Genomic DNA, 19,976 nt, shown 5'->3' on the forward strand with positions numbered 1-19,976 from the left:
CTAGGCCAGGTCAAAGCCAGGAGTCAGGAGCAGAGATCTTCATCCAGGTTTCCCACGTGGATGCAGGGGCCAAAGCACTTGGGCAACCTTCAGCTGCTTTCCCAGGCGCATTAGCAGGGAGCTGGATCAGAAGTGGAGCAGCCAGGACTCGAACCAGCCCCCATATGAGATGCGGCATTGCAGGTGGCGGCTTTACCTGATACACCACAGGGCCAGCCCCCCCCCCCCCCCATTCACAGACTTTAATTCAAAGTGGATCACACATCTGCATGTAAAGAGGAAAATCTGTAAAACACTCACAAGAAAACAAAGGGGAAGTCTTCACAATTTTAGAATGGGCAATAAATTCTTAGACATGATACTAAAAAGTACTGCAACAAAAGAAAAAATAACCCAGACTTCTATGAAAATATAAAACTCTTGTGCTACAAATGATACCATCAAAAAGCAAAAAGTCCACAAAACTGAGAAAAATATTTGCAAATTATATTGTTATAAGGAACTTATAACAAGCCTGGCCCAGAAACCTCACTGTTGCAGTCATTTGGAGAGTGAACCAGCAGATGTATGATCTCTCTCTCTCTTTCATTCTGGTCTTTCAAATAAATAAATCCTTAAAAAAATATAAATGGGGGGTCCAGTGTTGTAGGGCAGCAGGTTAAGCCACTGCCTGCAATGCTGGCATCCCATATGAGTGGTAGTTTGAGCCCAGGCTGTTCCACTGTGGAGCCAGTTCCCTGGTAATGAGCCTCAGAAAGCCACCCGAGTGGGAAACCCGGGCTCCTGGCTTCAACCTGGCCTAACCCTTGACATTGCAGCCATTTGGGGAGTGAACTGGTAGATGGATGATCTCTCTTCTTCTCTCTCTAACTCTTTCAAAGAAATTCTTTAAAAATGGAAATAATATGAAGTGGCCAGGAAGTGGAAACACTGGCACTCATGTATTACTAATATTAATGTAAAATAGTACAGTCCATTTCAGGAACAATTTGACAGCTCCTCAAAAGGTTAAGTATGGACCATCTGAACAAGTAACGCCACTCATAAGAAATGGAAAACATACATCACAAAACGTGTACAAAGATGTTGAGGGCCACATTATTCACAATGACCAGAAAATATAAACCACCCAAATGCCCATCAACTGATAACTGGGTAAATATAATGTGCATCTCCATACAACACAGTATTATTTGGCTATAAAAAGAGTGAAGTGCTGATCCACACCACAATTTGGATGAATTGTGGAGACACTACGCAAAGTAAAAGAAGTCAAAAATTGACACAAAGTGTGCAGAACAAAAAATTTCTTAGACAAAATATAATAGTGGTGGCTTGCCAGGGAGAACTAGGAAGTGATGGTTAAGGGAACACAGTGTCTTTTAGGAATAACGACAACGAATAAATACCAACTATGACACATGCTGTGTAGCTGGAAGCCCTTTAACTGTACATTTTAAATGGGTGAATTCTACAAGTAGGTAAATTCTATATTAATAAAGCTATTTTTAAACTATTTGAAAAGGCATAAAACTAAAATCAACCCTATGATACATCACTGGACTAGGAGGCACTGTGTGTAACACACAGATGTAGATGTTTGTGTTGGTGTTTGATGCAACAGTTAAGATCCAGCCTGGGGGGCCGGCGCTGTGGCATAGCGGGTAAAGCCACCGCTTGCAGTGCCGGCATCTCATATTGGTGCCAGTTCAAATCTCGGCTACTCCACTTCCAATCCAGCTCTCTGCTATGGCCTGAGAAAGCAAACAGAAGATGCCCCAAGTGCTTGAGCCCCTGCACCTGCGTGGGAGACCTGGAAGAAGCTTCTGGCTCCAGATTGGCTCAGTTCCAGCCATTGCAGCCATTTGGGGAGTGAACCACAGATGGAAGACCTCCTCTCTGTACTCTGCCTTTCAAATAAATAAATAAATCTTAAAAAGATAAAATAAATGCAGCTTGGACTGCCCAAAACCCTTATCAGAGTGCCTGAGTTGGGGTCAACACTGTTGGTTCCTGGTTCCTGGCTTCAGATTGACCCAGCTGTGGCCATTGTGGCCATCTGCAGAGTGAACCAGTGGATGGAAGATCTATTCTCTCTCTCCCTCTCTCTCTCTGTAACTCTGCCTTTCAAATAAATTATTTTTTGAAAAACACACAAAAAAAGGGTGCTAGCGCTGTGGCTCAGCAGATTAAAGCCCCAGCCTGCAGCACCAGCATCCCCTATGGGTGCCAGTCTAAGTCCCGGCTGCTCCACTTCCAATCCAGCTCTCTGCTGTGGCCTGGAAAAGCAGTGGACGATGGCTCAGGTGCTTGGCCCCTGCACCCATGTGGAAAGGAAGAAGCCCCTGGCTCCTGGCTGCAGATCGGCCCAGCTCCAGCTGTTGTGGCAATTTGGAGAGTGAACCAGCGGATGGAAGATATCTCCCCCTCACCATAACTCTGCCTCTCAAATAAATAATCTTTAAAAAAAAAAAAAAATGAGGCCAGTGCCGTGGCTCACTAGGCTAATCCTCCACCTTGCGGCGCCAGCACACCAGGTTCTAGTCCCGGTCAGGGCGCCGGATTCTGTCCCGGTTGCCCCTCTTCCAGGCCAGCTCTCTGCTGTGGCCCGGGAGTACAGTGGAGGATGGCCCAAGTACTTGGGCCCTGCACCCCATGGAGACCAGGAGAAGCACCTGGCTCCCGCCATGGGATCAGTGCAGTGCGTTGGCCACAGCGCGCTGACCGCAGCGGCCATTGGAGGGTGAACCAACAGCAAAGGAAGACCTTTCTCTCTGTCTCTGTCTCTCACTGTCCACTCTGCCTGTCAAAAAAAAAAAAAAAAAAAAAAAAAAAAAAAAAGTGCAAGGCCGACACTGCGGCTCACTAGGCTAATCCTCTGCCTGCAGCACCGGCACACCAGGTTCTAGCCCTGGTCGGGGTGCCGGATTCTGTCCTGGTTGCTCCTCTTCCAGTCCAGCTCTCTGCTGTGGTCTGGGTAGGCAGTGGAGGATGGCCCAAGTGCTTGGCCCTGCACCCGCATGGGAGACCAGGAGGAAATGCCTGGCTCCTGGCTTCGAATCGGCACAGCGTGCTGGCCGTGGCACCCATTTGGGGGTTGAACCAACGGAAGGAAGACCTTTCACTCTGTCTCTCTCTCTCTCTCTGTCCAACTCTGCCTATCAAAAAAAAAAAAAAAAGTTCAAGAGACAGAGTGTGTTTGTACATACAAGCAGGAGAACTTCAAAACATTTGTGAAAAATTTGTGTTAATCAGTTACAAATGATTTTAAAATTTTCTTGCACCAAAATAAACATCTTTTAATTTCATGCCCCACAGATTTTCTAAGGACGTCCCCTCACTCTGCCTCAAGCCTTACATATATTCCATAGCTCTGTCCGCTGACAGCCTGAGCAGTTACACATTCCAGTAGCAGTGGGCACACCTGGAACCAAAATCCTGATTTCTAAATGAAAATTCATTAAAAAGAACTACAGTGGGGCTGGCGTCATGGTGCAGCAGGCTAAGCTAACGCCTGCAATGCCAGCATCCCACGCACACCAGTCAAGCCCTGATGCAGCTCCTTGCTAGTGGCCCAAGTGCTTGAGCCTCTGCACCCACAGCAGTAACCTGGATGGAGTTCCAGGATCCCAGCTTTGGCCTGGCAGCAATTACAGCCATTGGGGAGTGAACCAGGATGAAAGATCTGTCTCTCTTTCAAATAAATGAATCTTAAAAGATGAGCCCAGAACATCTGGACTAGAAAATAAGGCTATAGCTCGACAGATGAGACACAAAGGGATAAAAGCAAACAGCTTCTGGGCCAGCAGGTTAAAGTCCCAGCCCAGCGCTGGCACCCCACGTGCGCCATGGCTGCTCCACTCCTGCTCCAGCTCCCTGCTAATCTGCCTGGGAAAGCAGCGGAAGATGGCCCAAGTCCTTGGGCCTCTGCACCCACACGGGAGACCCAGAAGCAGCTCCTGGCTCCTGGCTCCTGGCTCCTGGCTTCGGATCGGCCCAGCTCTAGCCACTGCTGCCATTTATGAGGTGAACCAGATGGAGGCCCTCTCTCTCTCTCTCTGTAAATCTTTCAAATAAATAAAATCAATCTTTAAAAAAGAAATAAAGAAAAGAAAACAGCTTCAATAGATTCCCACAGGGAAACACGGGACAATGTGAGCATCAAATAAATCATGAGGACAACAGATTATAACCTGTGGCAGACAATTTTCCAAAGATGCATACGACATTATCTTCCATTGATATGCTCTTCGGATATTCCTCCCCCAAAAGTGGGGTTACCTTAGACCTCCTCGTCTTGGACTTCCCACCAGCACTGACAGAAGGTACCTCTGGAGGACTCTAGCTGTGAGTCGCCTGTCTTAGAGCTGTCCTGGATGAGGTCTGACACTGCAGAACAGAAATAAGCCATCTCAGTTCCCTGTCTGAATATCTGACCCACAGAATGCTTAAGTTTGGGGGTAGCTGGGTACACAACAATAGTAAGTGGAATCTAGCCCACTGGAATATAAACTTAAGTCCATATTGAAACACATACTTAGATAAATTGAGTGAATCAATAATAGGGTATGCATGTGGTTTATAAGTACTTGCCCACAAACACTTATTAGTAACAAAAGTAAAAAGACATTTCACAGAAGTCTGACACACAAATCTGGTAGACAAAGCCAAATTGAGACACTGTACAGAATAACTGGCTTACAATATTCAGAAGTCAAAATCATACAAGATAGTACTGTTTATAATAACCAAAATGTGGAAAGATGGAAATAATCCAATATGTCCAACAAATAGTGAACAGAATACGGTACATCCGTACAATAGAATACTACTATTTGGCAATAAAAATAAACAAACACTGGTGCTACAACATGCTAAATAAAAATCCAGATGAAGAAGTCTTCATATTGCCTGATTCCATTTACACGTGCAGGAAACAGAAATCCACAGAAAAATAAGGCAGATTAGTGGTCGGCTGGGAGTGAGAACAGGTAAATAAATGGACAGGCTTATTGGGAGAATGCTAACAATGTTCTAATACTGGATTTTGGTTGTGTTAGTTTTTTATTACTACAATGAAACATCTGAGGCAACTAACTTTATAGAGTGAAAAGGTTTATTCAGCTCACAGTTTTGTAGGTTCAAGTTCAAGTCCAAGATCCGGTAGCCCCACTGGCTGGCTGGCTGGTGAGGACAGCAGATGTCAATGAAAGAGCACTTGCAGAGGACGGGACACCTGATGAGCCAGGCCCGGGCCTGACTCAGGCTTTTCTGACCCTCTGTGAGAGTAACCTCTCCGAGGGCAGCCCCCCTGGCCCACACACATCTCACCAGGTCGCACCTCCTCAATGCCCTCCCTGGATTCCATTTCTGCCCCTTAACACCATTAACTTCTAACTCTGGGGTTCAGAGGTTTGCATGAGTTTGGGGGCCAAATCATGTTCAAAAACAGCAGTGACTATTGCAGAACTCTATAACCCCCCCCCCTTCAGTGAATTATACATTACAAATACACACACATATGCATACACACAAATATATGAATGGAAGGAAAATCAAAGGAACTATCCAGACCGCAACAAACTAGACAACTGAGAACAATGCGCCATTCTTAACTAGATCCTTCTACTACACAAGATGCTATTAAAACAACTGGCAAAATGTGAAAGGTGTATGAGATTAGATTTAACAATGTACTGATTTCCTGAGTTTTATGGTTTTCTTATGGGTATACAGGAGAATGTTCTCATCAGATTCCATTTACATGTGCAGGAAACAGAAATCTACAGAAAAAGACGGCAGATTAGTGGTTGGCTGGGAGAACAAGTAAATAAATGGACAGGTTTATTGGGAGGATGCTAACAATGTTCTAAGACAAGTTTGTATTTTGAGTAGTATGGCACCTTATTTGGCAGTTTACTCTCAAAGATTCAGGGGAAAAGGTTCTTTGTTATTTATAACCTTTTAAAAACATACAACCATTTCAAAAAACTTTATTGTATAACCTTTAAAAACTAAAAAAAAAAGGGTTGGCACCATGGCATAGCAGGAAGAGCCACCACCTGTGAAGCTGGCATCCCATATGGGCCCCGGTTCAAGTCCCCCCAACTGCTGCACTTCTGATCCAGCTCTCTGCTATGGCCTGGGAAAGCAGCGGAGGGGCGGCCCAAGTGCCTGGGCCCCTGCACCCAGGTGGGAGACCTGGAGGAAGCTCCTGGCTCCTGGCTTTGGCCTGGCCCAGCCCTGATTGTTGCAGCCATTTGGGAAGTGAACCAGCAGATAGAACTCTCTGTCTCTACCTCTCTCTAACTCTGCCTTTCAAATAAGTAAACCTTTAAAAAATATACATATAAAAAAAACTAAAAAAAAATTATTAGTCAAATTCAAGTGACAAACACTTTGGTTACTTAATAATAAAGGAAATGCCAAGTAAAATAATAAATACCAATTTTTACTATCACATGACAATGAACACTATAACTTCTACATGTTTAGAAGCCAATCTGGCAATAGCTTCCAGGTGCTAAGGGTAGTTTGAGTCAACACTCCACTTCTACATCTCCCTCTGCAACCCTCACCCAGGGCAGGGAATGCTCCTAGGGAGCTGCACGTAACCAGCTCGACTCCTTCCACTTGTGTTTCGATTACTCACTTGCAGTACCTATTGCCCCACTGGACTCAACTTCAGGGCAGCAGTGACGTTACAGCTCCACACATAAAGGCGATCAGAAACGAAGGAAAGGTGGCACTTGCACAAGTGCTGGGAGGTTAAAGGAGGGAAAGGCTGTGGAGGGTAAGAGGGCTGAAGCCTGACATAGCAGCGTGAGCAGATCAGCATCAAAGAACACGTGAGGTGGGGCCCACGCTGTGGTGCAGTGGGATAAGCCACCGCTCAGACACAGGCATCCTATATGGGTGCTGGTTCGAGTCCTGGCTGCTCCACTTCCAATCCCACTCCCTGCTAATGTGCCTGAGAAAGCAGCAGAAGGTGGCCCAAGTGGTTGGGCCCCTGCCACCCACCCATGTGGGAAACCCAGATGAAGCTGCCTCCTGGTTTGGCCTGGCCCAGACCTAGCCATTGTGGACATCTGGGGAGAGAACCATGAACAGCAGATAGATCTGCCTCTCCTTCTCTCTCTCTAACTCAGCCTTTTGAATAAACAAATAAACTTTTGAATAAATAAACTTAGAAAACAAAAAACAAACATGAAGTACAGGAGAGGCCTAAACATATTTAGTGATAATTCAAAGTTAAGTCAGACCACAAAGGTGGGCTCATATCAGAATGGGGGTGAGGGGAAGGTGGATTAACAGCAGCAAGGAATCTCCAGAGGAAATCTGCAGTTTTTGAGACGTGGCTTCAGAGTGATTCAGTTTCTTCTCAGACAAGTTATGTGAAAAATGTATCTTGGGCTTGGCAAGGATTGTGGAACTGGGGGTACAAAAATCGCGGCAAGTAAAAAGTGATGTTTACAAATAAAATGCACTGAATTGGGTTCTGGCCTTCAAAAGTTTACTCACACAGAAGTACTGCCAACAACCTCCTGATGCATTTCCACAAACCAAACACAGGTTCTGTTCAAGCCCAGACTGGCCCCTCTGGGGACAGCAATGCTCACAAGCATCTCCTGATGCTCTCTACTCCGTCTGTCAGCTCTGCTCCACGACCCTGCTATCCTGGGGTTCTTTCTGTAAGAACCAGCTGTTACAACAGGACTGTCTAAGCAAAGGCCATCATCCACACGTACCTGAAACAGGGAAGCTAAAGTTATGACTTGCAAGGAACAGTCTCAACTTACAGCAAAAGCCAATGCTGTTCCAGGCTCGGAGAAAGGCACGCAGCGCCAGGATTGCTCGGCTTTCCGCGGCAGGAGTGCTCAGGGATTGGCTGATCCTCACGAACTCGGAGCCACTGAAATGAGGCGGTCACTGATGGCACAAGGCCTGAACGGGTTCTGCAGCGACTTGTTCAAGGCTTGGAATTGGGGCCAAGGTATGGGTCAGTCTTCTCTCAAATTCAAAGAGGAACTTTTCATTCTCAAACTTAAGTGCTCCAATTCCTTCCTAACTGTTACTGTGCCCCCTCAAATGAGCACACAAATACCTTTTTATTATTTTTCCTTTTTATTTAAGCACTTTGCTTACTGCTTTAGGGAAGCCACCTGAGGGTAACAAAAACTAAAACATAGGTAAGTCAAGTCAGTTTCATATCCTCAACAATTCTTTCAAGATCCCTGTCTCCTGCCAGGGAAGGGAGGCTCACTTTTATCCATACTTCATCTGACGCAAAATACGACACCTTATTCTCTGATCCACTCTAAGACCTTATCAAGACTCATCCAGTCTAAGACACAAGATTCCACACAAAACACCCAGTGGGTAGACACTCTACAGATACTGCTCTCCATCATCCTTAGCACTACGTAGAATCTGTGTTTCCATACCATGCACCAGCCCATACACCTCAGTTCACACCAAATTACCTTTAATTTCCGATTTTGTGGAGGCCATAGAACTACCACAAAATTCCACTGACATGCACAACAAAATTATTTCCCAAAGGAGTATTTAATGGTTTCCTCTGTTCTTTTAGTGTTGTGATCATTTATGGGAAAAAAATCTGGCATTAATACTTTTTAAGCCACAGAACTTTCTTTTTAGTTACTGTGTAATCTACATTCTACAGGGATTTCACCCGAGAGGCAGCACAGCACAAGGCGCCACCAAGGTTTTGGAGCTGCAAGCCTGCGTGTCATTCAGTGCCACCATTCACCATCAGCTGCATCCCCTTCAAAACACGACTCAGTCTCTGGGACTCAGCCCGCAGGCTTCCGCACAGCGCACCCGTGAGTGAACACCGAGGACACACTGCAGCGCAGTCTGCTACTGCCTAACTGCAAAAAAGCGCAGCGAAATGTCCCAATTACGGGACATACAACTTTTTTAACAAGGCCCAAGTGCTCGGGCCCTGCCACCCACGTGGGAGACCGGGACAAGGCTCCTGGCTCCGCGCTCAGGCCTGGCCCAGCCCCAGCTAAAATTCTTACCCGAGTGCCATCATCCCCCACTGCTCCCGGGCCGGTCTAAGCCACCCCTCACCTTCTCCCCCGTCAACAGACGGCCACAGCGCAACCTCTCCACACAGACCGCCATCTCCTCCCCACGTGAGGAGCGCGGCTTGGGGCTGTTCGGCCTCACCTCTGACCCGCGCACGGCCCAGTCTCCGGCGCACTCGCCGCGCGCAGTCCCACCGTCACCTGCTTCAGCAAAGCACACGCCCGCCTCCTTACCCGGCCCTGTGCACACCCAAGCCCTCCCCGGCTCGCGCCCCGGGCCTAACCCTCGCAGACCCACGAGCACTGCCGCGGGACTGCGCGCCCGCTGCCCGCACGTCTCGGCGGGCGGCGACACTCCGCCCCGTCCAAACGCAACCAGCTTCGACAGCGCTCAAAACCCCGACTCGGCGCACCAGCTGGCCCGGCGGTTACACGTTTCCACGTTCCAAAGCCAAACGCCCGCGGAAATCCTGCAAACAGACTCTCGTCCAACGCCAGCGGCGCGTCCGCGGCCGGCCCACCTCGCTCCGGGCCGCGCCGCGCCGTCTCACCCAGGCCCCGGGGCCGGGCGTTCCGGGGGTCGCCGCGCAGGGGCGCCCTCGGCCGCACGCCGCGCCCCGCTCGCCGCCCCCGCCGCTCCCGGCCCGTCGCGCCCCGGCCGGCCCGCCCCGGCCCCGGCCCCGGCCCCGGCCCCGGCCCGCGCCCCTCCCACGCCCGGGCCCCTCCCGTGCCCTGCCGTCCCACGTGACCGCGGGCGGGGCGGGCCGGGGCGCGTCGGGGGACGACGGGCGCCGTTCGGGCCGCGAACCGCACACCCGGAGAACGTCCCGGGGTTCCTGAGGCGGCCGCGGGCGGCGGGCGGAGGCCGCGGGCGGAGGGCGTGGGCGGCGGGGTGGGCCGCGGACGGCGGGTGTGGACGGGGCGGGCCGGGGGCGTCGCCGCGCGGGCCGGGCGGGGGCCGTACTCACCGCTCGGCTCCTCGCCCGCGGAGCGCCGCGTCCCCCGCCGCCTCTCGCCGCGCCCGCTGCCTCTTGCCGCGTCCCGCGGGGCCGACCCCGCGCCTAGCCGCGCGCGGCGGGACCCCCGCCTCAGCGCGAGCCCACCCCTGGCGCGGCCCGTCCCCTCCTCCCAGCGCGGCCAGAAAGAGAAAATGGCGCTCGATTTGCCTCAGGAAGTGACGTCGGCCCTCATTTGCATGGAGGCTCAGCCAGCCAATGGGAGCAGAGTATGCTTGGGGACCCCTGGGCACTTCCCACAGGCCCCTCTGGGCCCCTGGCCATGGATGGACCTGAGGCTCTGGAATGAGAGTGGGGGTCCCCTGTTGGGAGACCCCTCCATTGACCCCCACTCCTGGCACAGTGAACAGTCCAGCTACCCTCAACACAGCTGTGCAAACTCTCACGAGAGTTTGAGTTGGTGATGACGTCATCAAAGGGGGTGGGGAGAGTGTCGTCGACCATGTGATCAATCACATGGGCTCACCAGAGCTTTGACTTCATTTACATGGAATGGGGGTGGAGCCCTAGGACTGGTAACCCCGCCCTCATCTCAGAGCCAATCAGAAACCAGCTGAGAGAATGCTACTTTGCCATTGGAGAATAGAACTTTGGTATCATAACTTGGACAAGTGTACCAATGATGGACATAGCTTGGTGGACCGACTGGGTAGGGTCTCCTGACTTCGTAGGCTTTTTCTAAGGTAATTCGCGCCACATGTTTTATTTGGGATTTCTGATTTTTTAAGTAAGCCTGAAATAACATGTAGAGAGAAGGTAAATTACATACATTTGTATAAACTCTATAAAAGTTCACTTTTGCCCAGATGTTTAAATGCTGTATAGAGATAATACTATATTCTCAAAATGAGTGAAAGCGTCTTCGTCCATTGAACCAGCAGGCCGGCCTGCGGAATCTCTGTGTGGAGGCCGTGGTGGCCCTCGGGAGGCCCGGGGTTAAGAGAGGACAGCAGGCTTTCCCACCTGTTGGAGGCCCCTGACCACGGCCACTTTGCTCACCACAGAAAGGAAGTGGGCATCCTCCATCTCCCAGCCCAACACACCCCGTGTGACCTGCAGGTCCTGGGGCCTCGTGCCCAGGCTGAGTCATGCACCCCCCCAGCCGTGGCCCTGTGCGCAGCTCCCTGTGCGTCCTCCACGGCCCCACAGCCTTTCCCTACTGATGCCTTCCTAACAGACACACGTCTATAACTTGTGAGTTGTCTTGGGCTGCACTGAAGTGACTTACAGGACGACACAGGAGAGTCCGCCCTTTGCGTTCCCCTGTGAATTACGATTTAATGTGATTGTGAGTCGCAGCGGTAACGGCTATGACAGCCCTCAACATCTCCCTTGAGAAGTGACCCGTCGGGTGAAGCTATGTTCCAGCGTCCAGCCTCCCCTGGGCCCACAGATGTGCTCTGTGGTGAGCCTGCCACGTTTCTCACAGGGAAGGCCACAGTGCCCACATCCTGGGCTTCACCGCACTCACCGCGGTGCCGTCACTCCCACCCGCACACTCTTGGGAAGGGACAGCCACAGCCAGGGTCCTCGCCTGCCCTGCAGCCTGTCTCTCCCGACACCGCCTTGCTCTTTGTCCTCTCCGACCACGACCCACGAGGTCCTCAGCCCCCACCAGTGCCCCTCCCGCAGCCCACCCTCGGAAGGAGGCCCCCAGGGTCCCGCCTGCCTTCTCACCACTCAGCACAGTCACCACCCGCTTCCTGTCTGCCCCAGCCCATCCTGGTACTGGAGCTCCTGCAGCTTCCACGTTTGCTCGCGTGTTCTCCCTGTTCTCAGCTGGAGACTCAGACCTCAGCAGTCTCCTTCCAAACCAGCATCTCCACCTCTCAGCTGTTTTGTTCTGTGTTGCTTTGTCCTGACTGCCAGGTTGGCAGCTCCATTTGAAACTCCCACAGCACCTTCGATTCAAAGTGTTCAGTACTGAGCCTGCCCCACACCCCACGCTCCTGAGGAAGGAGAGCTGTGCCGTGCCTGTGGCCCAGAAGCCTGTTCCGGATCTGCAGTTGGAGAGCAGCCATGGCCTGGGTCAGAGGGTAGGCAGGCCCTGGCTGAGCAGCGCGGGGAGAGGTGGGGCACCCCGGCAGTGTGCGGCCCTGCCGGTCACGACATGGTCAGGAGGGCAGCTGAAGCACAGGTCCCACACGGCAGGATCCGGCGGGGGGCCCGGGCCAGCGAGGAGCCGCTTCGGTCTGTGGAAGGCCCCAGGAGGCCCACACAGTGCGTCCAAGGGTGGATTTGTACCTGGAAGCCTGCTAGGCTGTCCTGTGGTCCTGGGGGAAAGGTGGTGACCAAGGAAGGCAGAGAGCTGGGAGACGGCTGGAGCTGCCCGGGGCAGAGCTGATGCCAGTCTGCCAGCACGGCGGGCCGCAGCAGGGAGGGGCAGTGCAGAGCGCTGTTGCCGACTCCACGCGGGAGCCTCTGTCTGAGGAGCACTCTGGCTCAGGGGTGCACCTGACTTTTCTCCAGTCGGTCCTGAGTTGGAGGTTGGGTGTCGGGGGGTGTGGGGAGAGAGACGCCTGCGAGACAAGAATTCATGGAGCCAGTCCTGACCACTGTGCGCTGATGGCTGCAGAGGTCATGGGTCAGGAATCGTCATCTGAGGGCCGGTGCTGTGGCACAGAGGGTAAAGCCACCACCTGCAATGCTGGCATCCCATATGGGCACCAGTTTGAGTCCCGGCTGCTCCACTGCTGATCCAGCTCCCCACTAATGGCCTGGGAAAGCAGTGGAGGACGGCCAAGTGCTTGGGCCCCTGCACCTGCGTGGGAGACCCAGAAGAAAATCCTGGCTCCTGGCTTCAGACCAGCCCAGCTCTGGCCATTTTGGCCACTTGGGAAGCCAACCAGTAGATGGAAGACCTCTCTCTTTTTCTTTCTATGTGTATGTGTTTCCCCCTCTCTCTGTAACTCTGCCTTTCAAATAAATAAATAAATCTTAAAAAAAAAAGATTCTGACGTATGAATTTTGGGGAGACACAATGTTCAGTTTGGAACAACAGTTCCTGGGGCAGGAGGTCCGTGAGCGACAGGGCTGCATAGGCAGAGGGCTGGGAGTGCTTCTGGCCAGAGGAGCACAACACTGCCGAGTCTCCCCTCTTTCACGCTCTCCAGTGCCCTGGTTGGCGAGTGCAGGGTGGCTTTGGGCAAGAGGCAGCACCCTGCGGAGTTTGTGCACGACCCCGTGTGTGTCTTGGACGCGCAAGAGCTGGGCTGTCCCAGCTTGGAAACACCAAGTAAGCAGACTCTCTGCAGCCACGAAGCCACAGCGTTTTGGCAAGGAAACGCTTCAGGCCTCCTGAGAATGGACACGATGACTCGATGGCAGGGGGAAGCTGCAGGGACCCTCCTGAAGCTGCTCGGTGCCCCGGAGGCCTCGCTCCCAGCCACGCTCCACGCTCCACGGCTGCGATCTTTCCGTTATCACGTTGTTGACAGGTTATGACTTATGGCCTGAAAGTAATTGAACTGGAAGATGGCTGAGGAAGATGGTTACAAACTGCACCACGATGAGTGGCTTCACCCAGAAAACCAGCTGGTGGTCGTGTGGTGGCGCCAGGCAGGCTTCTGGAAGGCAGCCGGGTTGCCACAGTGAGCTTCCCCGTTCTCCTTGTTCTGAGCCCTCCCGGGGACGTGCTCCTGGCGCGGGTTAGGGTCACAACCTCGAGAAACCGCTTCCCGCGGGGCCCGGCACCACGCCTCCTGCAAGGCTGCACCTTCACCACGGCTGGGCAGCTGGGGCGGCCGAGAGCTGCCTGACCTGTGCACGGTTGGTGGGTGTCCTTCATGTCCAAAGTGCCCCCAGAGTCGTGCTGGCACAGCCGAGGAAGGAACCTAAGTGTGTTGTTGTGTTGTTGTTGTTTAATTCTCGCCACAGTCAACACAGAAGATCCTGGCCTCCAGGAAGCACACGAGGGCCGCAGTGGACCCGTCTGGACCTCCTCCGACTCGCTCCAGCCGTCCACCTGGACTGCATCAGGTCCCAGGCTGGGGGCTCTTCCGGGCCAATCGGCTTCCCTCCGTCTGCTGGGGGGCTGCTCACCGACAGATTAGGGAGGATCCTGCAGAGGCTGCAGACAGACCCCAGGGGCAAGGCAGGCGCAGGCCAGACTCCGGGAAGCCCCGGGGCCCCTGTGAGACCTGCTCGCGGCCGCTGCCCGGGAATCCCCACGTCCTGTCGGCTCTTACGGAAGCCTGAGGATCCACCAGGCCCCCAGCCCCTTCCCACGGCTGAGGGTGGGGCTGAGTTCCCAGCGCCTGGTCTCTTCAGGGCACAGAAAGACCTGGGGGCTCCAGGGGCTTTAGGAGCCGTATGCCAGGAATCAGATGTGTGTTCCACAGAGCCACACGTGTGCCCCCCACAAGCACACCAGCCCCTGCAGACATGTGCACGCCTGGTTTTGGTGGAGAAGCTCCAGCCACCAGGCAGCTGTTTGTCCAGGGAGGGGGGGGTAGCCCTAAGGAGAGCACACCTGCCAGCTCCCCAGCTCCCCTGTGTGTGACCATCAGCAGATGCCGCCACGGGACTCTCTGTGCATCTGCCTCCTGGGCACGGAGCACGGTGGCCAGAGAGAGGCTGCTGCGGTGGTGAGCGGCGGTGCTGGGAGGTGCAGGGCCTGCAGAGGCCAACCGGCTGCTGGGCTGTGTGTGTATTCTACTGCTGCTGGCTCACAGGAGCCCTGCGATGTTTTCTTTTCTTTCTTTCTTTTTTTTAATTTATTTTAAGGCCAACACCGCGGTTCACTTGGCTAATCCTCCGTCTGTGGCGCTGGCACACCGGGTTCCAGTCCCGGTTGGGGCGCCGGATTCTGTCCCGGCTGCTCCTCTTCCAGCCCAGCTCTCTGCTGTGGCCCGGGAGTGCAGTGGAGGATGGCCCAAGTGCCGGCCCTGAACCCACATGGGAGACCAGGAGGAAGCACCTGGCTCCTGGCTTCAGATCAGCTCAGTGCACCGGCCATGGCGGCTATTTGGGAGGTGAACCAACGGAGAAAAGAAGACCTTTCTCTCTGTCTCTCTCTCTCTCTCACTCTCTAACTCTGCCTGTCAAAAATAAATAAATAAAAGATTTATTTTATTTATTTCAAAGACAGAGTTACAGAGAGAGAGAGAGAGGTCTTCCATCCGCTGGTTCACTCCCCAGTTGGCCACAACAGTTGGAACTGCGCTGATCCGAAGCTGGGAGCCAGGAGCTTCAGGCCAGGGCTTCAACCGGCTGTGCACAGTGCCGGCCCCCGGGGCGTTTTCAGCACCAGACAGGAGGAAACCTTGTGAGGCTGAGGACCACAGAGCCTCCCTCCCGCTGCCAAGCCCAGCTTCCCCCAGCTGCTGACATGCCTGCAGCCCACAGTAGCTGTCTTTGCTACTTATCTGCTGTGCTGCCTCTGTAGGGCCCTGGTACACCCAGATGGAACCAGCTGCAGCCAGACCTGAGGCTGCAGTCTGCAAGGTGCCATTCAGACTGAGGAGAGAACCGGGGTTCATGTTCATGTGAAAATGGCACACTCAGCCCATGTAAAGCAGGAACTGTTTTTGTTTAGTTTGCTTTTGTCTTAAAATATTTATTTGAAAGGTAGAGTGACAGAGAGACAGACAGGCAGAATTCCATCTGATGCAACAGCCAGGTCTGGAGCAGGCCAAAGCCAGGATCCAGGAGCTTCATCGGGGTCTCCCATGCAGGTGGCAAGGGCCCAAGTACTCGGACCATCCTCCCCTGCTCTCCCAGGCATCAGCAGGGAGCTGGCTTGGAGGCCAGGCCCCTGTTGCTGATATGTGATGCCGGCATCACAGGTGGAGGCGCAGGCCACTGTGCCACACTGCCAGCCCCAAAGCAAGGACGTCCGTGTGTGTGCTCAGGGACACACCACCCGTCTTCCACCAGCACCGCGCTCTCAGCTCCACCCAGCCACCCTTTGCCCTAAGGCTACGAGGTCCAGCTCCCTTTCTGAGCAGGAGACAGGTTGGGGTCTTGTCTTGCCCCCCATCTCCTTACAAGCTTGAGACAAATCTTCTCTTTCCCAGAAGGTGCAGAATCTGGCGCCTTCCTGGGCGCCACAGGGAGCAGCACAGGGTGGGTGGGCTCTTGCTGGGCAGCGTCTCCTCCTGGGTGGAGGACGAGGCCGCCCTAAGGGACAGGACTTGCGACAGTTCTCAGGAGGGACTGTGCAGTGTCCTGCCACAGACGAGGAGCAGTGCTGTGGTGGCGGAAGCCAGGGCCCCTCAGGCCCCACCAGGGCTACTCGTGGTGGGCTCCCAGAGCACAGGGTCTCCGCCGAGGACTCGGCCAGTTCCCAAGACCTGGGGGCCCTCAGTCGTCACTGCATGGGTCCAGGACAGGGCCGGGTGGTCTTCAGCCCAACGGCAGACGGCACTTGCCCTTGGGCAGGCGGCCCTGGGTGAGGGACAGCGCTTTGGTAAAGTGGTAATTTACCCTTGAAACCTCACGTTCCTTCTTCTGCCAAGGCCGAGATGAGATGAAAGGGGCCCTTTCACAGGCTCCTCTGTTCTCCGAGCAGAGCAGGAAAACCATCCGTGTATTGATGGGAGGTGGCTTCACGGAGCCCCAGAGGCTGCTGGACCTGCAGGCGGGCGGAGGCACCGGATCGGCTGCCGAGGAAGCGAGAGCGGCAGCTCTGCGGGCCCTGAGGCCTGCGCGTCTGGCGTCCTCCCTGGCGGGACAGCAGCTCGGTGCCGGCTCTGAGGCCTCGGCCATGCGTGTGTGTCCCTGCCTTGCTTCTGGCTTCACAGGGGCCTGGGGAAATGGAGACAACGGCTTGGAGGCTCTCCTCCACGGGTCGCCCTTGGCGGCGGCATCTGTAGCTCACCCCGCCCGGTCAGGGCCAAGCTCCTCCTGGTTCTGGAGGAGGGAGCTGTGTGTCCTGTGCCCCCACAGGTGCACTGCGGCAGTCGGCCCTGCTGTCACAGAGCGCCAGTGAGGACCCGGCGGGTCACTCGCCGGCCTGAGCCCAGGAGCTCCCCTTCCCTCCAGGGCCCCTCTGCCCGCCCCCAGTTCTCGTGGCAAGTGGCTGGGGGGCTGAGTCTGCAGGGCCACAGTTGATCTGGGCCCCGTCTTGTCTTGGTTCCAAGCCTTCTCGCAGACTCTGCCAGGTGCTGCCTTCAGCTGCAGGGCCAGCTGCCTCCACCCCAGCTCAAGCCCACGACAGAGCCAGGACGGAGCCATCACCAGGCCCGGGACGGAGCCATGGCCAGGCCTGCACAGAGCTGAGACAGAGCCATCACCAGTCCTGAGACAGAGCCGGGACGGAGCCATCACCAGGCCCGGGACAGAGCCGGGACGGAGCCATCACCAGTCCTGGGACAGAGCCGGGACGGAGCCATCACCAGGCCCGGGACGGAGCCATGGCCAGGCCTGCACAGAGCCGGGATGGAGCCATCACCAGGCCCGGGACAGAGCCGGGACGGAGCCATCACCAGTCCTGGGACAGAGCCGGGACGGAGCCATCACCAGGCCCGGGACGGAGCCATGGCCAGGCCTGCACAGAGCCGGGACGAAGCCATCATCAGGCCCGGGACAGAGCCGGGACGGAGCCATCACCAGGCCTGGGACAGGGCTGGGACGGAGCTACCACCAGGCCTATGACAGAGCCAGGACAGAGCCATCACCAGGCCTGGGACAGAGCGGGACGGAGCCATCACCAGGCCTGGGACAGAGCTGGGACTGGGTGGCCCTTGCCAGGCCTGGGACAGAGCTGGGACTGGGTGGCCCTTGCCAGGCCTGGGACAGAGCTGGGACTGGGCGGCCATCAGCACCCAGCACCTTCTCTGGCTCCCAGTCTGTCCCCGACGTGTGCTTGCTTTAGTGACAGACCGTGGTCCAGCCAGTCTTACTAGACGTGTTCCCGCGACTTTCAGGAGATTTTGAGCCACTTCTCTGACCCCGCAGGGCTACTGTGCAGCACTGGCTCCGGCAGCCCCCCACCCCTGGGACGTCCAGCCAGCTCCTGCCTCCCAGGACCTGGCACCTGAGCTCTGCCACGCTGCTCAGGTCGCCCTGGGCCATGCCGATCCAAAGAACCCTAAATTCTATGGAGTCGCTGGCTGAATTTGGGTTTAGGGAAATCCTTTTTTTTTTTTTTTTTTTTTTTTGGAAATCCTTGACTACCGTTATTAAGTCAGCTTGGGTGGGAGGTCACAGTGGCCTGTTGCTGTGCTGGCATCTATAGGTAACTGGTGTGGGGCGGGGCAGGGGGAGTGGGCAGGGGAGTTGATTGTGGAATGGGCAGAGTGGGAGCAGGTGAGGAATCACCACTAACAGACCTGGCTGGGTGTGGCTAAGTTTGTCAAGCTTTTCATTTTGTTCAGAATTTAATTTGGAGGCTTCTGCATACTGGTTAAAAACTGCCACCTATTTGGGTCCAAGAAATCTTATTTCCTTTTTTCTCTAAAGAATCTCTCAAATGAGTAATTTTGCCCAAATGTTTCCAGTGCAGCCACTGATGAGCCGAAGTGCCCTTGGCAAAGACGGACTGCTGGCGGGGCTGCATGGCCGCGGCTTGGTCCCAGGTTGGGGCCCGTGCTGTCCGTTCCTATCACTCTCCTGCTTGTGACCCCAGCTGGTGTTAAAGCCGCAGGTTAGGTAATTTCATGGGTAGACTGGCCTTGCAGCCCTGCATGGTGCCGGAGACGCGAGCGTGGAGCAAGGGGCCAAGGCACCACCCTGAGCTGGAGCAAGGGGCCAAGGCAGCACCCTGAGCTGGAGCAAGGGGCCAAGGCAGCACCCTGAGCTGGAGCAAGGGGCCAAGGCACCGCCCTGAGCTGGAGCAAGGGGCCAAGGCACCGCAAAGCAGCAGCAGCCAAGCGTGCGGGGCACGGTGCCTCCTGTTCGCGGCGCACCCGTGCGGGGCACGGAGCGCCCCCTCCCCGCGGCTCCCCCCAGGCCCAGGCTCCTTCCGGGCACAGCGCGTCCCGGCCGCCTCGGCCTGACTGGTGCTTGGGAAGCAGAGGGCACAGGAGCCGCGGACCCCGTGACCGGCGATGCCCCCGCGAGGGCTCTGTGCCTGACCAGGGCTCTGCTCCCAAGAGGCCCCAGGCAGGGGTCTGCTCGCTGTGCACCGCGGCCACTGCTTCCCGGCCCGGGACCCTCGCCCGCCGCTGGGACCCCGCGGACCGCCGCCGAGACGGACCCGGTGGTCACTGTCAGCCACAACCTCCAGCCTTCGACCTGAGCTGTCAGTCACAGCTGTCAGTCAAGCGGCTCCGGCCTCCCGCGAGTGTCCGCTCCGGGTGGCCGCCAGGGGGCGCCGCTGCCGCGACCCCGCGGACACAAGGGGCGGCTTCCAGGACGCGTCTGCACCCGGGGATCTCGGAGACAAGCGCAATGAGAGGTGTGGACGGCCAGGCGCCTGGAACACCGGGGCACCAGGTAGGCCGCCGCGCAGCCGAGCCCCGGCGAACCTCGCCTCCAGAACCAGGCCACGGGCAGCGGTCCGGCGTCGAGAGCTGGTGAGAGCGAAAGGGGCGCCGGTGCCTCAGGGACGGCGGTCAGTAGAGACGAAGCGACATCTGGGACGGAAACCATCGAGGAGGGTCGGACACGTGCTTCAGCGTGTTCACTTTTTACGGAGCCGAAGTCTGTAAATCTCAGGACACATCACTTTGCAGTGCCCCACTCAGTGCGTCCACTTCCCCAGTGTCGCAGGAGCACCCCCAGACCCTCCTGCCCCTCCCCCACCACAAGCCCCTCCCACGAACCACAGCCCCTCCCACCTCCCACAAGCCCCTCCTACACCCACAACCCCTCCCCCTGCCACACAGCCCCTCCTGCTCCCAGACCCTCCTGCCCCTCCCCCACCACAAGCCCCTCCCACCTTCCACAAGCCCCTCCTACCCCCCAACCCCTCCCCCTGCCACACAGCCCCTCCTGCTCCAGACCCTCCTGCCCCTCCCCC

The 19,976-nt window shown here is 55.4% G+C and overlaps 1 protein-coding gene across 11 annotated transcripts in view; it reads right to left on the bottom strand.

Annotated features, from left to right (window-relative positions):
* Positions 1-10,221, bottom strand: part of ADNP2 (ADNP homeobox 2) — a 36,818-nt gene extending 26,597 nt beyond the window's left edge. The window contains exons 1-3 of one of the 11 annotated variants that reach the window (XM_089304934.1): positions 10,025-10,176; positions 7,800-7,912; positions 4,282-4,389 (exon numbers count right to left, since the gene is read on the bottom strand). The gene's annotated coding sequence lies outside the window, so the exon portion shown is untranslated. The other 10 variants (XM_070050039.2, XM_070050040.2, XM_051840427.3 and 7 more) reach the window with 10 other exon arrangements.
* Between the last annotated feature and the right edge of the window lie 9,755 nt (positions 10,222-19,976).

This window comes from Oryctolagus cuniculus, chromosome 10 (genome assembly GCF_051225735.1).
Source record: "Oryctolagus cuniculus isolate XC-2025 breed Fujian yellow rabbit chromosome 10, ASM5122573v1, whole genome shotgun sequence".
In the NCBI taxonomy this organism is placed as follows: Eukaryota; Metazoa; Chordata; class Mammalia; order Lagomorpha; family Leporidae; genus Oryctolagus; species Oryctolagus cuniculus.